This window comes from Bombus huntii, unplaced genomic scaffold (assembly GCF_024542735.1).
Source record: "Bombus huntii isolate Logan2020A unplaced genomic scaffold, iyBomHunt1.1 ctg00000090.1, whole genome shotgun sequence".
Lineage (NCBI taxonomy): Eukaryota > Metazoa > Arthropoda > Insecta > Hymenoptera > Apidae > Bombus > Bombus huntii.
Genome location: NW_026099345.1, coordinates 260,001 through 275,000, shown reverse-complemented (window position 1 = coordinate 275,000; position 15,000 = coordinate 260,001). Strand labels below are relative to the sequence as shown.

The 15,000-nt window shown below is 45.0% G+C and overlaps 2 non-coding genes across 2 annotated transcripts; both read right to left on the bottom strand.

The window, feature by feature from the left end:
- Window positions 1-1,637: 1,637 nt before the first annotated feature.
- LOC126876684 (5.8S ribosomal RNA) lies at window positions 1,638-1,795 on the bottom strand. Its single transcript, XR_007694433.1, has one exon. It is a non-coding gene; the product is annotated as a 5.8S ribosomal RNA (ribosomal RNA).
- Window positions 1,796-5,154: 3,359 nt separating this feature from the next.
- On the bottom strand, window positions 5,155-7,077 carry LOC126876698 (small subunit ribosomal RNA). The gene has a single exon (XR_007694447.1). It is a non-coding gene; the product is annotated as a small subunit ribosomal RNA (ribosomal RNA).
- Between the last annotated feature and the right edge of the window lie 7,923 nt (window positions 7,078-15,000).

Here is a 15,000-nt window from a genome sequence, read left to right as displayed (position 1 = left end):
ATCGTCCGGTTTTTAACGTCCGTCCTCTTTTTCTCCTACAGCCGTTTCTCTTCTCTCGACGATTCCAGCGGTTCCCGGTACGGGAACTCACGCAAGTGAAAAAGCGAGCGAGACGTACCGTCGGGTGGGTGTGTGTGTTCGGGGACTGGACGACCGGCGCGACGTTAGGATGCGCGGTCCAGCGATAGACGACGAAGAGGCATGGGATGACCAACACTCTCTTTTCTCTATTCTCGAAGCGTCGAATTGCCATAAAAAAAAAATCACACGCGCGCACGACATAGTCGTACGCGCGTGTATACCTCGTCTCTCTCAAAGTTTTTTTCTCGAGCCTCGCCAAAGGGGATCGTCTTCTTCCTCGTCTACGATCTCTCCGACGACGACGACCGTACGAACAACTTCGTAACGGACTCACATGCGCATCTTCCTCGGGTACAGAAACGCTGCGGAAAACACCTCGAGCTTGTAGTTACAGCAGCACCCGTGTATAGCCGATCTTAGACACACGCTAGTTCGCACACGCGTTACATATATAATATGTAAGATTTCCGACGAACGTGGCTTTTCGGGAGCCAGGCGCGCGGGCAGAGAGATACACGACGACGGGGAAAATTCGTCCCGATACGAGTACGTGTACTCTCCGATCTCCGCGCGACGCTGGGGATCATACCTCCCTAAGTCGTCAGAGCGCTCGAAGAAATCTCGCGTGTGCGTTCCCGGATCTACGGCTGATACTTTCGGGGCTTGTAAAAAAGCACAGAGCGTGTAAAACGCAACGACGACCCATCGATGCGACGGTCCTCGTTGTTGTCAGTCGCTTTCGCGAAGAGACGGAGTGGGCATTCGATCCCTGGGGCTGTACGAGAGTCTTAAGAAAAGACGGTAGATTATGGCAAAGTTTCGCACGCCATCGAGTTTAGGTTTTTTTTTTGGTTCTCTCTTCTCTCCTCTCTCGACCGAGTTCCCATATTTGCTTTCTCTCTCAGTCTCGCCAAATATAATATTCTTTTAAGACGACGTCGGGGGCGCGGACCTTCGTGCGTCGAACACCGGCAAACGTAGCATATATCGCCTGATATGAAAAAAAAATCGGTCACGAGGAGAACACTACGAGTATATACGTTCGATAACCGATACACGAAGCGGTGCATAAGCGGGCGGTCGCCCTCGTAAGGACGACTCACGACGCCGCGAGCACTCACGCAGGTCCGGACCGGTTCTCTCCGCTCTTATTCGTATCCCTTCGTATACCTTCGTCCGACTCTGAAACGTTCTCTTATAATTTTTAAGAAGAACGACGGCGGGTTGTCAAGGCAAGAAGGGACAGAGAGAGACAGAGGTAGAGTTTCGTAGTCTCCCGTGAACACGATAGATTATATATCGAGCATGCGTACGACTTGCACGGTCTCTGCACGACCGCGACGAACGCCGACGAGCGTCCAACAATCGCTCGTACGTCGCGTATGTTCTCTCCGTCCGCTCTTATTCGTATCCTCGTTCTTGTACCTTCGTCCGACTCTGAAACGTTCTCTTATATAAAGAAGAACGACGGCGGGTTGTTAAGGCAAGAAGGGACAGAGAGAGACAGATACGGAGAGTAACGATACGCAACGCAAGCAGTCTTAGGTTTACGTGAGCAACCCTCAGCCAGGCGTGGTCCAGGAATTGTATCCGTGGACCGCAATGTGCGTTCGAAATGTCGATGTTCATGTGTCCTGCAGTTCACACGTTGACGCGCAATTAGCTGCGTTCTTCATCGACCCACGAGCCACCAAGTGATCCACCGTTCAGGGTAATCTTTTATAAATTTACAACAGTTCAATACTCAAATGTACTCTTCTCGGTTCTAGCGAAGCCGAGTTCCGTCACGTTCGACCAACGGGAATCGAACGCGCAGAAGTCGCCATAGGATTGACGACACAAAAACGTTCGAAAAAAAAAGAAAACGACGAACGCGCGAAGATACGCGCGTTCGCCGGCCGGGCGTAAAGTACATTATGATATATAACAACCATCGAGATCGAAGCTCCGTTCGTCAGGAAACGACGGGGATATATACACCCGATTCTGAATCCTCTGTACAGCACACGATCTCGCGAACGAGTAAGCACGGTGGCTAGCCCATGTTATATATGTGTTTGATTCTACTCTCTCGTCCAATTATTCAAGAAACAGCGCGCGTGCATCTCTCCATCGTTCGGGTGATAGTAAAGATTCGATGGGATTCGCGCGGCCGTCCGCCTCGAGCGGTCTTTCGTCCCAATATCCAGAAGCAGAGTTTGAAAAACTCTAGCGACGGCACGGGTGTCCGACTCACGACATCGAGGTTTCGAAGCCGGCGATCCCCTCCGAACGGATGGCGACCACGCGACCGACTGAAAGCATGAAAAATCGACGAAAGATAGAACACATCTCCGTTCGGGTGGTGTTTTTTTTTTTAAAAAAAAAAAAAACAAAAATTCGATGGGACTCGCAGCCATCGTCCTCGCGCGGTCTTTCGTCCCGATATCCAGAAGCAGAGTTTGAAAAACTCTAGCGACGGCACGGGTGTCCGACTCACGACAACGAGGATAGACAGCCGGTCCCCTCCGAACGGGTTATGCGACGATAAACTCGATGAAACTTTAGTCTCGTTCAGGTAGTGTGTGTCTTGTAAATCAAAAATTCGATGGGACTCGCATCCATCGTCCTCGCGCGGTCTTTCGTCCCAACATCCAGAAGCAGAGTTTGAAAAACTCTAGCGACGGCACGGGTGTCCGACTCACGACAACGAGGATAGACAGCCGGTCCCCTCTGAACGGTATATTATATATGAGATGATAGACGACAAACTGGATGAAACTTTAAGTCTCGTTCAGGTAGTGTGTAAATCAAAAATTCGATGGGACTCGCATCCGTCGTCCTCGCGCGGTCTTTCGTCCCGATATCCAGAAGCAGAGTTTGAAAAACTCTAGCGACGGCACGGGTCTCCGACTCACGACAACGAGGAAAGACAGCCGGTCCCCTCTGAACGGTATATTATATGAAACTTTAAGTCTCGTTCAGGTAGTGTTTAAATAAAAAATTCGATGGGACTCGCATCCGTCGTCCTCGCGCGGTCTTTCGTCCCGATATCCAGAAGCAGAGTTTGAAAAACTCTAGCGACGGCACGGGTGTCCGACTCACGACAACGAGGAAAGACAGCCGGTCCCCTCTGAACGGTATATTATATGAAACTTTAAGTCTCGTTCAGGTAGTGTTTAAATAAAAAATTCGATGGGACTCGCATCCGTCGTCCTCGCGCGGTCTTTCGTCCCGATATCCAGAAGCAGAGTTTGAAAAACTCTAGCGACGGCACGGGTGTCCGACTCACGACAACGAGGAAAGACAGCCGGTCCCCTCTGAACGGTATATTATATGAAACTTTAAGTCTCGTTCAGGTAGTGTGTAAGTCAAAAATTCGATGGGACTCGCATCCGTCGTCCTCGCGCGGTCTTTCGTCCCGATATCCAGAAGCAGAGTTTGAAAAACTCTAGCGACGGCACGGGTGTCCGACTCACGACAACGAGGATAGACAGCCGGTCCCCTCTGAACGGTATATAATATGAAACTTTAAGTCTCGTTCAGGTAGTGTGTAAGTCAAAAATTCGATGGGACTCGCATCCGTCGTCCTCGCGCGGTCTTTCGTCCCGATATCCAGAAGCAGAGTTTGAAAAACTCTAGCGACGGCACGGGTGTCCGACTCACGACAACGAGGATAGACAGCCGGTCCCCTCTGAACGGTATATAATATACATTATGCGACGGTAGACGATCAACTAGACGAAACTTTAGTCTCGTTCAGGTGGTGTAAAAAAAATTCGATGGGATACGCACGCACGGCTGTCGTCGTCCTCGAGCGGTCTTTCGTCCCAATATCCAGAAGCAGAGTTTGAAAAACTCTAGCGACGGCACGGGTGTCCGACTCACGACATCGAGGCTTCGAAGCCGGCGGCGTTCCCCTCTGAACGAACTTCGGCTAGACTAGTTACGAATCGTTGCTACACATCGTCTTCATCGTCGTCGTCGTCGACATCGACATCATCATCATATCATCATCATCATCATCATCATCATCGGTCATCGTCGCATAGCGGGCCAACATCCACGCGATGCGTCTTCGTTCTAGGTTACCCGATCCACGAGTATGTTACACGTGGTTTCGTTATTTCGAACGAAACGACATACGAAGAGCACACGCCCTTTGGGTAGGAAGCACGTTTCGAGAACGACGAGAGTTTCGATGAAAGAGACGAGAGAAGTCGACGCAGAAGGTATCCATGGATCTTCGAAGAGAACCTTCGAAGATGTATATCGGTATCCTTTCGCTCTGCGCGACTCGCTACAAGTTCTTTCGCTCTCGTCGACTCGTTCTAGACGCTTCGTTCGATCCCAAAGAGGAGTCTTCGATATGTCCCGTTGCTAGGAGGAGAACAAACGCAACACAGACCACGAAACATAGAAGAGAATAGGCGAGCATGATCACTCCGACACGAGGCACTTTAGAGATTTTCTTATTAGTTTGCATGGACTTTTATATTTCGTTTGTACGGTTTCCACGATGCAAATACGAAATACGAGATCGTGACGGCGGGTCTTTCTGTGTACGGCCTCTCGCAGGCGCCACGACTGCATTTCTCTTTACACCTGGTTTCCATCGTAATTTTTTCGTTTGATATCGAGCCTTAACTTTTGTTGGCTCTTTCGAAGCTAGAGTTCCCTTTTATTAGAATTTCATATATATATATATATATTATATGTTATATGTTTTATTCGGAGACGGCGGGTCTTTCTGTTTACGACCTCACGCAGGCGCCTCGAATAAGTTTCATTCGCATTTCGTTTTTATACTTGTATATATATATCTCTTCATCCCGATGATCGAGAGAGAGTGCCACCTTCTCTTCGTATAATTCCGTAGCTGGAGGGTCGTCTCCTCCTTAAGAATATTTCTATTCGTGCCAACGGAGGTTGCCAAGCTCCCTGGCGTTTTCGTTTGTTAAAGTATATAGCTTGTTAATACGTCGTATATACTTTCGTCGATACAGGAGGAGTACGGCTCCTTACCGACCATTGTGATATATATTTCATAGTTTTTATATGTGTTCAAGTCAAATTCTTTTGGTATCGTATCGTTAATGATCCTTCCGCAGGTTCACCTACGGAAACCTTGTTACGACTTTTACTTCCTCTAAATGATCAAGTTTGGTCATCTTCCCGGTAACATCGGCAATGCTTATCACATTGGCCGCGCACCAGTCCGAAGACCTCACTAAATCATTCAATCGGTAGTAGCGACGGGCGGTGTGTACAAAGGGCAGGGACGTAATCAACGCGAGCTTATGACTCGCGCTTACTGGGAATTCCTCGTTCATGGGGAATAATTGCAAGCCCCAATCCCTAGCACGAAGGAGGTTCAGCGGGTTACCCGGGCCTTTCGGCCAGGGAAAACACGCTGATTCCTTCAGTGTAGCGCGCGTGCGGCCCAGAACATCTAAGGGCATCACAGACCTGTTATTGCTCAATCTCGTGCGGCTAGAAGCCGCCTGTTCCTCTAAGAAGATTTGTTTGTACGTTGGTAGTAAAAACCCACCGACCGAAGCCGGGGGCCTTCGAGATACCATAAGTTACGTCTATTTAGCAGGCTAGAGTCTCGTTCGTTATCGGAATTAACCAGACAAATCGCTCCACCAACTAAGAACGGCCATGCACCACCACCCACCGAATCAAGAAAGAGCTATCAATCTGTCAATCCTTCCGGTGTCCGGGCCTGGTGAGGTTTCCCGTGTTGAGTCAAATTAAGCCGCAGGCTCCACTCCTGGTGGTGCCCTTCCGTCAATTCCTTTAAGTTTCAGCTTTGCAACCATACTTCCCCCGGAACCCAAAAGCTTTGGTTTCCCGGAAGCTGCCCGCCGAGTCATCGGAGGAACTTCGGCGGATCGCTGGCTGGCATCGTTTATGGTTAGAACTAGGGCGGTATCTGATCGCCTTCGAACCTCTAACTTTCGTTCTTGATTAATGAAAACATTTTTGGCAAATGCTTTCGCTTCTGTCCGTCTTGCGACGATCCAAGAATTTCACCTCTAACGTCGCAATACGAATGCCCCCATCTGTCCCTATTAATCATTACCTCGGGGCTCCGAAAACCAACAAAATAGAACCGAGGTCCTATTCCATTATTCCATGCACACAGTATTCAGGCGAAGGTAGCCTGCTTTAAGCACTCTAATTTGTTCAAAGTAAACGTATCGGCCCACCTCGACACTCAGTGAAGAGCACCGCGATGGGATATTAGTTGGACCGCCCGCGAGGAGCTAAGCCCACCGATAGGACGTACCACATAATGCCAGTTAAACACCGCGAGCGGTGAACCGACACTGTGACACACAGATTCAACTACGAGCTTTTTAACCGCAACAACTTTAATATACGCTATTGGAGCTGGAATTACCGCGGCTGCTGGCACCAGACTTGCCCTCCAATTGGTCCTCGTTAAAGGATTTAAAGTGTACTCATTCCGATTACGGGGCCTCGGATGAGTCCCGTATCGTTATTTTTCGTCACTACCTCCCCGTGCCGGGAGTGGGTAATTTGCGCGCCTGCTGCCTTCCTTGGATGTGGTAGCTGTTTCTCAGGCTCCCTCTCCGGAATCGAACCCTGATTCCCCGTTACCCGTTACAACCATGGTAGGCGCAGAACCTACCATCGACAGTTGATAAGGCAGACATTTGAAAGATGCGTCGCCGGTGCTAGATGACCATGCGATCAGCACAAAGTTATTCAGAGTCACCAAAACAAACGATGGACGGACAGACGAGCCATCCGCCACCGATTGGTTTTGATCTAATAAAAGCATTCCTACCATCTCTGGTCGGAATCTGTTTGCATGTATTAGCTCTAGAATTACCACAGTTATCCAAGTAAATGTAGGTATGATCTAAGAAACCATAACTGATTTAATGAGCCATTCGCGGTTTCACCTTAATGCGGCATGTACTGAGACATGCATGGCTTAATCTTTGAGACAAGCATATGACTACTGGCAGGATCAACCAGGGATCTTATTCGTATAACAATTCTTATAAATTTCGTTTAAGTTCTCTTCGTGTCGTAGGTGGGACGTAAGCACCGTACGACGAGACTTTTCGTTCTTAAGATAGATATATCTATAAAATATATCTCCTAGCGACGTTCGAGATACACCCATAGTTCAGTAATAATCTTCGAACGCCGCTCGCAGCCACTTTGTAATTCTCAACTCCACCTCCTCTCTTCTCTCTCTCTCTCTCTCTCATAGTCTTATATAAAATGTTTAGAATCGTACTTCTAAAGGAACATTTCCATAATGCTGTCTTCGTGTAAAAAGACTTATTAGAATATCTTAGCGGTAAAGCACGTATACGCACCTCACGCTGAACGAACAAGCGCGTATCCCAGTGCGTCGCGCTGGACATACCGTAAGAATATTCTTTCAATCGGTAGAACATTTTCGGCAGAAGACATACTACGCAAAGATAGTACGCTCCTACCGCCTCATCGGATACTTCTGCGAAAGCAGAAGTTTTTATAGAAAGCAGACGGTTATACTCTTTTGAATGAATCGATGCTCAGTTAGTACAAGCACACACGCATCTAACAATTTTTGTTAGAATACGTACACACAGGTCACCAGCTTCCCGACTCAGGGGAACCTTGCCACGATATTTGGTCATTACGTCCAGGACAGCGACCCGCGGCGCAGCAGTGTAGAGAAAAAACCAGAACGAGAACGGAGGAACAGTCGAGAAATAGCGTAAAATACACTAAGACTCGAGGAGCGGTGACTGAATTCTCAACCGAGGCCGTAGAATAGCCACGCGCTCAACGCTGTTCCGACCGAACCGTCCGGCTCGACGTCTCTCTTATAGATACGAAAGCGCCAGCCGGAAGGCCGGCGCCGGCCGGGCTAGCGGCCGCGCGCTTACGGTGCAAAACCTCCGTAGCAACGTACCGTTCGGAAGGGACGCTGGAACTTAGTCTCGCGAACGCTCGATCACTACTATACAAAGCCAATATCCAACCATCGAAATACATTACCAGACGTTTTATTAACATAATAGAAATGCATTTTTACCAAAAAATTAATTTTTTTTTTCACCGAAAAATTGCATCAGTAAACATACTCTTTTATCGAATACGGACAAAAAATAAGTTTATAATCAATTACAATACGTTAAAATAAGTAGAAATATGCAAAAAAATATATACCTTGTAACGTTAATTAACGAAAAAATTAGAAAAATATCCCAGTCGTGTCAGTTCGACGAACGCTAATTTTTTGAAAAAATCGATAAAAATGTTTAATCCCGACGTATTTAATAGAGATAGAACGATTCCCGTAAAAAAATTCATACCTTGTAACGCTTTTAAACGAATAAACTCGAAAAAACTTTTTCGCCCTCGGAATTTTTCTAAGTCCCAACGTACCGGCTCGGAATTTTTCTATGTTCCAACGACCGGTCGTGTCGGTCCAAACGTTTTTATATCCGTCTGCCGACGATATAAACGCTTAATCCCGACGTATTTTATCGAGTTATAACGATTTCTTGAAAAATATTCGTACGTTATAACGCTTTTTAACGAATTAATCGAAAAAGAGTGTTCGGTCCGAAAATTTTCTAAGTACGAACGACCGGCCGCATAGGTCCGTTTTTAAAAATCGTTCTCGGACGGAAATAAACCATTAATCCCGACGTATTTCGTCGAGTTACGTCGATTTATGCAAAAAAATTCATACCTTGTAACGCTTTTTAACGAATAAACTCGAAAAAACTTTTTCGCCCTCGGAATTTTTCTAAGTCCCAACGTACCGGCTCGGAATTTTTCTATGTTCCAACGACCGGTCGTGTCGGTCCAAACGTTTTTATATCCGTCTGCCGACGATATAAACGCTTAATCCCGACGTATTTTATCGAGTTATAACGATTTCTTGAAAAATATTCGTACGTTATAACGCTTTTTAACGAATTAATCGAAAAAGAGTGTTCGGTCCGAAAATTTTCTAAGTACGAACGACCGGCCGCATAGGTCCGTTTTTAAAAATCGTTCTCGGACGGAAATAAACCATTAATCCCGACGTATTTCGTCGAGTTACGTCGATTTATGCAAAAAAATTCATACCTTGTAACGCTTTTTAACGAATAAACTCGAAAAAACTTTTTCGCGCTCGGAATTTTTCTAAGTCCCAACGTACCGGCTCGGAATTTTTCTATGTTCCAACGACCGGTCGTGTCGGTCCAAACGTTTTTATATCCGTCTGCCGACGATATAAACGCTTAATCCCGACGTATTTTATCGAGTTATAACGATTTCTTGAAAAATATTCGTACGTTATAACGCTTTTTAACGAATTAATCGAAAAAGAGTGTTCGGTCCGAAAATTTTCTAAGTACGAACGACCGGCCGCATAGGTCCGTTTTTAAAAATCGTTCTCGGACGGAAATAAACCATTAATCCCGACGTATTTCGTCGAGTTACGTCGATTTATGCAAAAAAATTCATACCTTGTAACGCTTTTTAACGAATAAACTCGAAAAAACTTTTTCGCGCTCGGAATTTTTCTAAGTCCCAACGTACCGGCTCGGAATTTTTCTATGTTCCAACGACCGGTCGTGTCGGTCCAAACGTTTTTATATCCGTCTGCCGACGATATAAACGCTTAATCCCGACGTATTTTATCGAGTTATAACGATTTCTTGAAAAATATTCGTACGTTATAACGCTTTTTAACGAATTAATCGAAAAAGAGTGTTCGGTCCGAAAATTTTCTAAGTACGAACGACCGGCCGCATAGGTCCGTTTTTAAAAATCGTTCTCGGACGGAAATAAACCATTAATCCCGACGTATTTCGTCGAGTTACGTCGATTTATGCAAAAAAATTCATACCTTGTAACGCTTTTTAACGAATAAACTCGAAAAAACTTTTTCGCGCTCGGAATTTTTCTAAGTCCCAACGTACCGGCTCGGAATTTTTCTATGTTCCAACGACCGGTCGTGTCGGTCCAAACGTTTTTATATCCGTCTGCCGACGATATAAACGCTTAATCCCGACGTATTTTATCGAGTTATAACGATTTCTTGAAAAATATTCGTACGTTATAACGCTTTTTAACGAATTAATCGAAAAAGAGTGTTCGGTCCGAAAATTTTCTAAGTACGAACGACCGGCCGCATAGGTCCGTTTTTAAAAATCGTTCTCGGACGGAAATAAACCATTAATCCCGACGTATTTCGTCGAGTTACGTCGATTTATGCAAAAAAATTCATACCTTGTAACGCTTTTTAACGAATAAACTCGAAAAAACTTTTTCGCCCTCGGAATTTTTCTAAGTCCCAACGTACCGGCTCGGAATTTTTCTATGTTCCAACGACCGGTCGTGTCGGTCCAAACGTTTTTATATCCGTCTGCCGACGATATAAACGCTTAATCCCGACGTATTTTATCGAGTTATAACGATTTCTTGAAAAATATTCGTACGTTATAACGCTTTTTAACGAATTAATCGAAAAAGAGTGTTCGGTCCGAAAATTTTCTAAGTACGAACGACCGGCCGCATAGGTCCGTTTTTAAAAATCGTTCTCGGACGGAAATAAACCATTAATCCCGACGTATTTCGTCGAGTTACGTCGATTTATGCAAAAAAATTCATACCTTGTAACGCTTTTTAACGAATAAACTCGAAAAAACTTTTTCGCCCTCGGAATTTTTCTAAGTCCCAACGTACCGGCTCGGAATTTTTCTATGTTCCAACGACCGGTCGTGTCGGTCCAAACGTTTTTATATCCGTCTGCCGACGATATAAACGCTTAATCCCGACGTATTTTATCGAGTTATAACGATTTCTTGAAAAATATTCGTACGTTATAACGCTTTTTAACGAATTAATCGAAAAAGAGTGTTCGGTCCGAAAATTTTCTAAGTACGAACGACCGGCCGCATAGGTCCGTTTTTAAAAATCGTTCTCGGACGGAAATAAACCATTAATCCCGACGTATTTCGTCGAGTTACGTCGATTTATGCAAAAAAATTCATACCTTGTAACGCTTTTTAACGAATAAACTCGAAAAAACTTTTTCGCCCTCGGAATTTTTCTAAGTCCCAACGTACCGGCTCGGAATTTTTCTATGTTCCAACGACCGGTCGTGTCGGTCCAAACGTTTTTATATCCGTCTGCCGACGATATAAACGCTTAATCCCGACGTATTTTATCGAGTTATAACGATTTCTTGAAAAATATTCGTACGTTATAACGCTTTTTAACGAATTAATCGAAAAAGAGTGTTCGGTCCGAAAATTTTCTAAGTACGAACGACCGGCCGCATAGGTCCGTTTTTAAAAATCGTTCTCGGACGGAAATAAACCATTAATCCCGACGTATTTCGTCGAGTTACGTCGATTTATGCAAAAAAATTCATACCTTGTAACGCTTTTTAACGAATAAACTCGAAAAAACTTTTTCGCCCTCGGAATTTTTCTAAGTCCCAACGTACCGGCTCGGAATTTTTCTATGTTCCAACGACCGGTCGTGTCGGTCCAAACGTTTTTATATCCGTCTGCCGACGATATAAACGCTTAATCCCGACGTATTTTATCGAGTTATAACGATTTCTTGAAAAATATTCGTACGTTATAACGCTTTTTAACGAATTAATCGAAAAAGAGTGTTCGGTCCGAAAATTTTCTAAGTACGAACGACCGGCCGCATAGGTCCGTTTTTAAAAATCGTTCTCGGACGGAAATAAACCATTAATCCCGACGTATTTCGTCGAGTTACGTCGATTTATGCAAAAAAATTCATACCTTGTAACGCTTTTTAACGAATAAACTCGAAAAAACTTTTTCGCGCTCGGAATTTTTCTAAGTCCCAACGTACCGGCTCGGAATTTTTCTATGTTCCAACGACCGGTCGTGTCGGTCCAAACGTTTTTATATCCGTCTGCCGACGATATAAACGCTTAATCCCGACGTATTTTATCGAGTTATAACGATTTCTTGAAAAATATTCGTACGTTATAACGCTTTTTAACGAATTAATCGAAAAAGAGTGTTCGGTCCGAAAATTTTCTAAGTACGAACGACCGGCCGCATAGGTCCGTTTTTAAAAATCGTTCTCGGACGGAAATAAACCATTAATCCCGACGTATTTCGTCGAGTTACGTCGATTTATGCAAAAAAATTCATACCTTGTAACGCTTTTTAACGAATAAACTCGAAAAAACTTTTTCGCGCTCGGAATTTTTCTAAGTCCCAACGTACCGGCTCGGAATTTTTCTATGTTCCAACGACCGGTCGTGTCGGTCCAAACGTTTTTATATCCGTCTGCCGACGATATAAACGCTTAATCCCGACGTATTTTATCGAGTTATAACGATTTCTTGAAAAATATTCGTACGTTATAACGCTTTTTAACGAATTAATCGAAAAAGAGTGTTCGGTCCGAAAATTTTCTAAGTACGAACGACCGGCCGCATAGGTCCGTTTTTAAAAATCGTTCTCGGACGGAAATAAACCATTAATCCCGACGTATTTCGTCGAGTTACGTCGATTTATGCAAAAAAATTCATACCTTGTAACGCTTTTTAACGAATAAACTCGAAAAAACTTTTTCGCGCTCGGAATTTTTCTAAGTCCCAACGTACCGGCTCGGAATTTTTCTATGTTCCAACGACCGGTCGTGTCGGTCCAAACGTTTTTATATCCGTCTGCCGACGATATAAACGCTTAATCCCGACGTATTTTATCGAGTTATAACGATTTCTTGAAAAATATTCGTACCTTCTAACACTTTTTAACGAGTTATTTGGAGGGGATCTTTCGGCCTTTTCGTAGCGGTGCGAAAAAATTCTAAGTTCCAACGTCCCGGTCACGTTGGTCCGGAGGATGAAATTTTTTAAAAAAATAAAGTGAAATCGTTACGTTCGACTAGATTTCGTCGATACGTAACGATTTCACACAAAATTTCGATACGTTATAACGCTTTTTGGCGAGTTATTTCGAGTTGAACATTCGGTACTTTCGTAACGGGGCGAAAAAATTCTAAGTTCCAACGTCCCGGTCACGTTGGTCCGGAGGATGAAATTTTTTAAAAAAATAAAGTGAAATCGCTACTTTCGACTAGATTTCGTCGAAACGTAACGATTTCACGCAAAATTTCGATACGTTATAACGCTTTTTGGCGAGTTATTTCGAGTTGAACTTTCGGTACTTTCGTAACGGTGCGAAAAAATTCTAAGTTCCAACGTCCCGGTCACGTTGGTCCGGAGGATGAAATTTTTTAAAAAAATAAAGTGAAATCGCTACTTTCGACTAGATTTCGTCGAAACGTAACGATTTCACGCAAAATTTCGATACGTTATAACGCTTTTTGGCGAGTTATTTCGAGTTGAACTTTCGGTACTTTCGTAACGGTGCGAAAAAATTCTAAGTTCCAACGTCCCGGTCACGTTGGTCCGGAGGATGAAATTTTTTAAAAAAATAAAGTGAAATCGCTACTTTCGACTAGATTTCGTCGAAACGTAACGATTTCACGCAAAATTTCGATACGTTATAACGCTTTTTGGCGAGTTATTTCGAGTTGAACTTTCGGTACTTTCGTAGCGGTGCGAAAAAATTCTAAGTTCCAACGTCCCGGTCACGTTGGTCCGGAGGATGAAATTTTTTAAAAAAATAAAGTGAAATCGCTACTTTCGACTAGATTTCGTCGATACGTAACGATTTCACTGATAATTTCGATGCGTTATAACGCTTTTTCTCGAGTTATTTCGACTCGAACGTTCGAACAGTGGCGAATATTTCAAAGTCCCTGCGACGCAACGATACGCTCTTACGCGTTGCTCGCTCGCTCCGCTCGCTCGAAAAAAAAAGTAGCCCAACCCAAAACCAATCCCTTTAGCGTTCGTTCTTCGATTTCATCGAAATCTTCGTTCGAACGCTTGGGATCGGTTTTGGGTTGGGCTATATTCGTCCGAGCGAGCGCAGCGAGCGAGCATTTGTCGCGATTATTTTCCTCGTTTTCGTCTCTCTCGTGAAACGGGAAAAAACGTGGAAAACGGGAAAAAACGGGAAAAAACGGGAAAAAACGCGAAGAAACGGGAAAAAACGCGGAAAAACGTTTAAAAATATTTGAAAAAGCGCGCGCGCGCGCGCGCAATACGAGCTGCGCAGAACGGCGTACCTTAAGAGAGTGTTACCTACTCCGGCGCATACCCGCTGATTCGGAGGTGCGCGCGCAGCGGTAGCACGAGCGGCTAAGTCCAGCGGCGTATTGCTTTATGCTCGCACGCGACTAAGTCCAGCGGCGTATTGCTTTCAGTTTGTACGCGACTAAGTCCAGCGGCGTATTGCTTTATGCTCGCACGCGACTAAGTCCAGCGGCGTATTGCTTTCAGTTTGTACGCGACTAAGTCCAGCGGCGTATTGCTTTATGCTCGCACGCGGCTAAGTCCAGCGGCGTATTGCTTTCTGTTTGTACGCGACTAAGTCCAGCGGCGTATTGCTTTCTGTTTGTACGCGACTAAGTCCAGCGGCGTATTGCTTTTTACTCGCACGAGACAAAGTCCCAGCGGCGTATCGCTTTCTATTCGTGCGTCTCGTTGTTTGATTTAAAGGAAAAAAAAATCGCTACGCACGACCATCGGCCGTACGTAGCGAAATTATTTTTTTTAACCGCAGGAGACAAAGTCCCAGCGGCGTATTGCTTTATGCTCGCACGCGACTAAGTCCAGCGGCGTATTGCTTTCTGTTTGTACGCGACTAAGTCCAGCGGCGTATTGCTTTTTACTCGCACGCGACTAAGTCCAGCGGCGTATTGCTTTATGCTCGCACGCGACTAAGTCCAGCGGCGTATTGCTTTCAGTTTGTACGCGACTAAGTCCAGCGGCGTATTGCTTTATGCTCGCACGAGACAATGTCCCAGCGGCGTATCGCTTTCTATTCGTGCGTC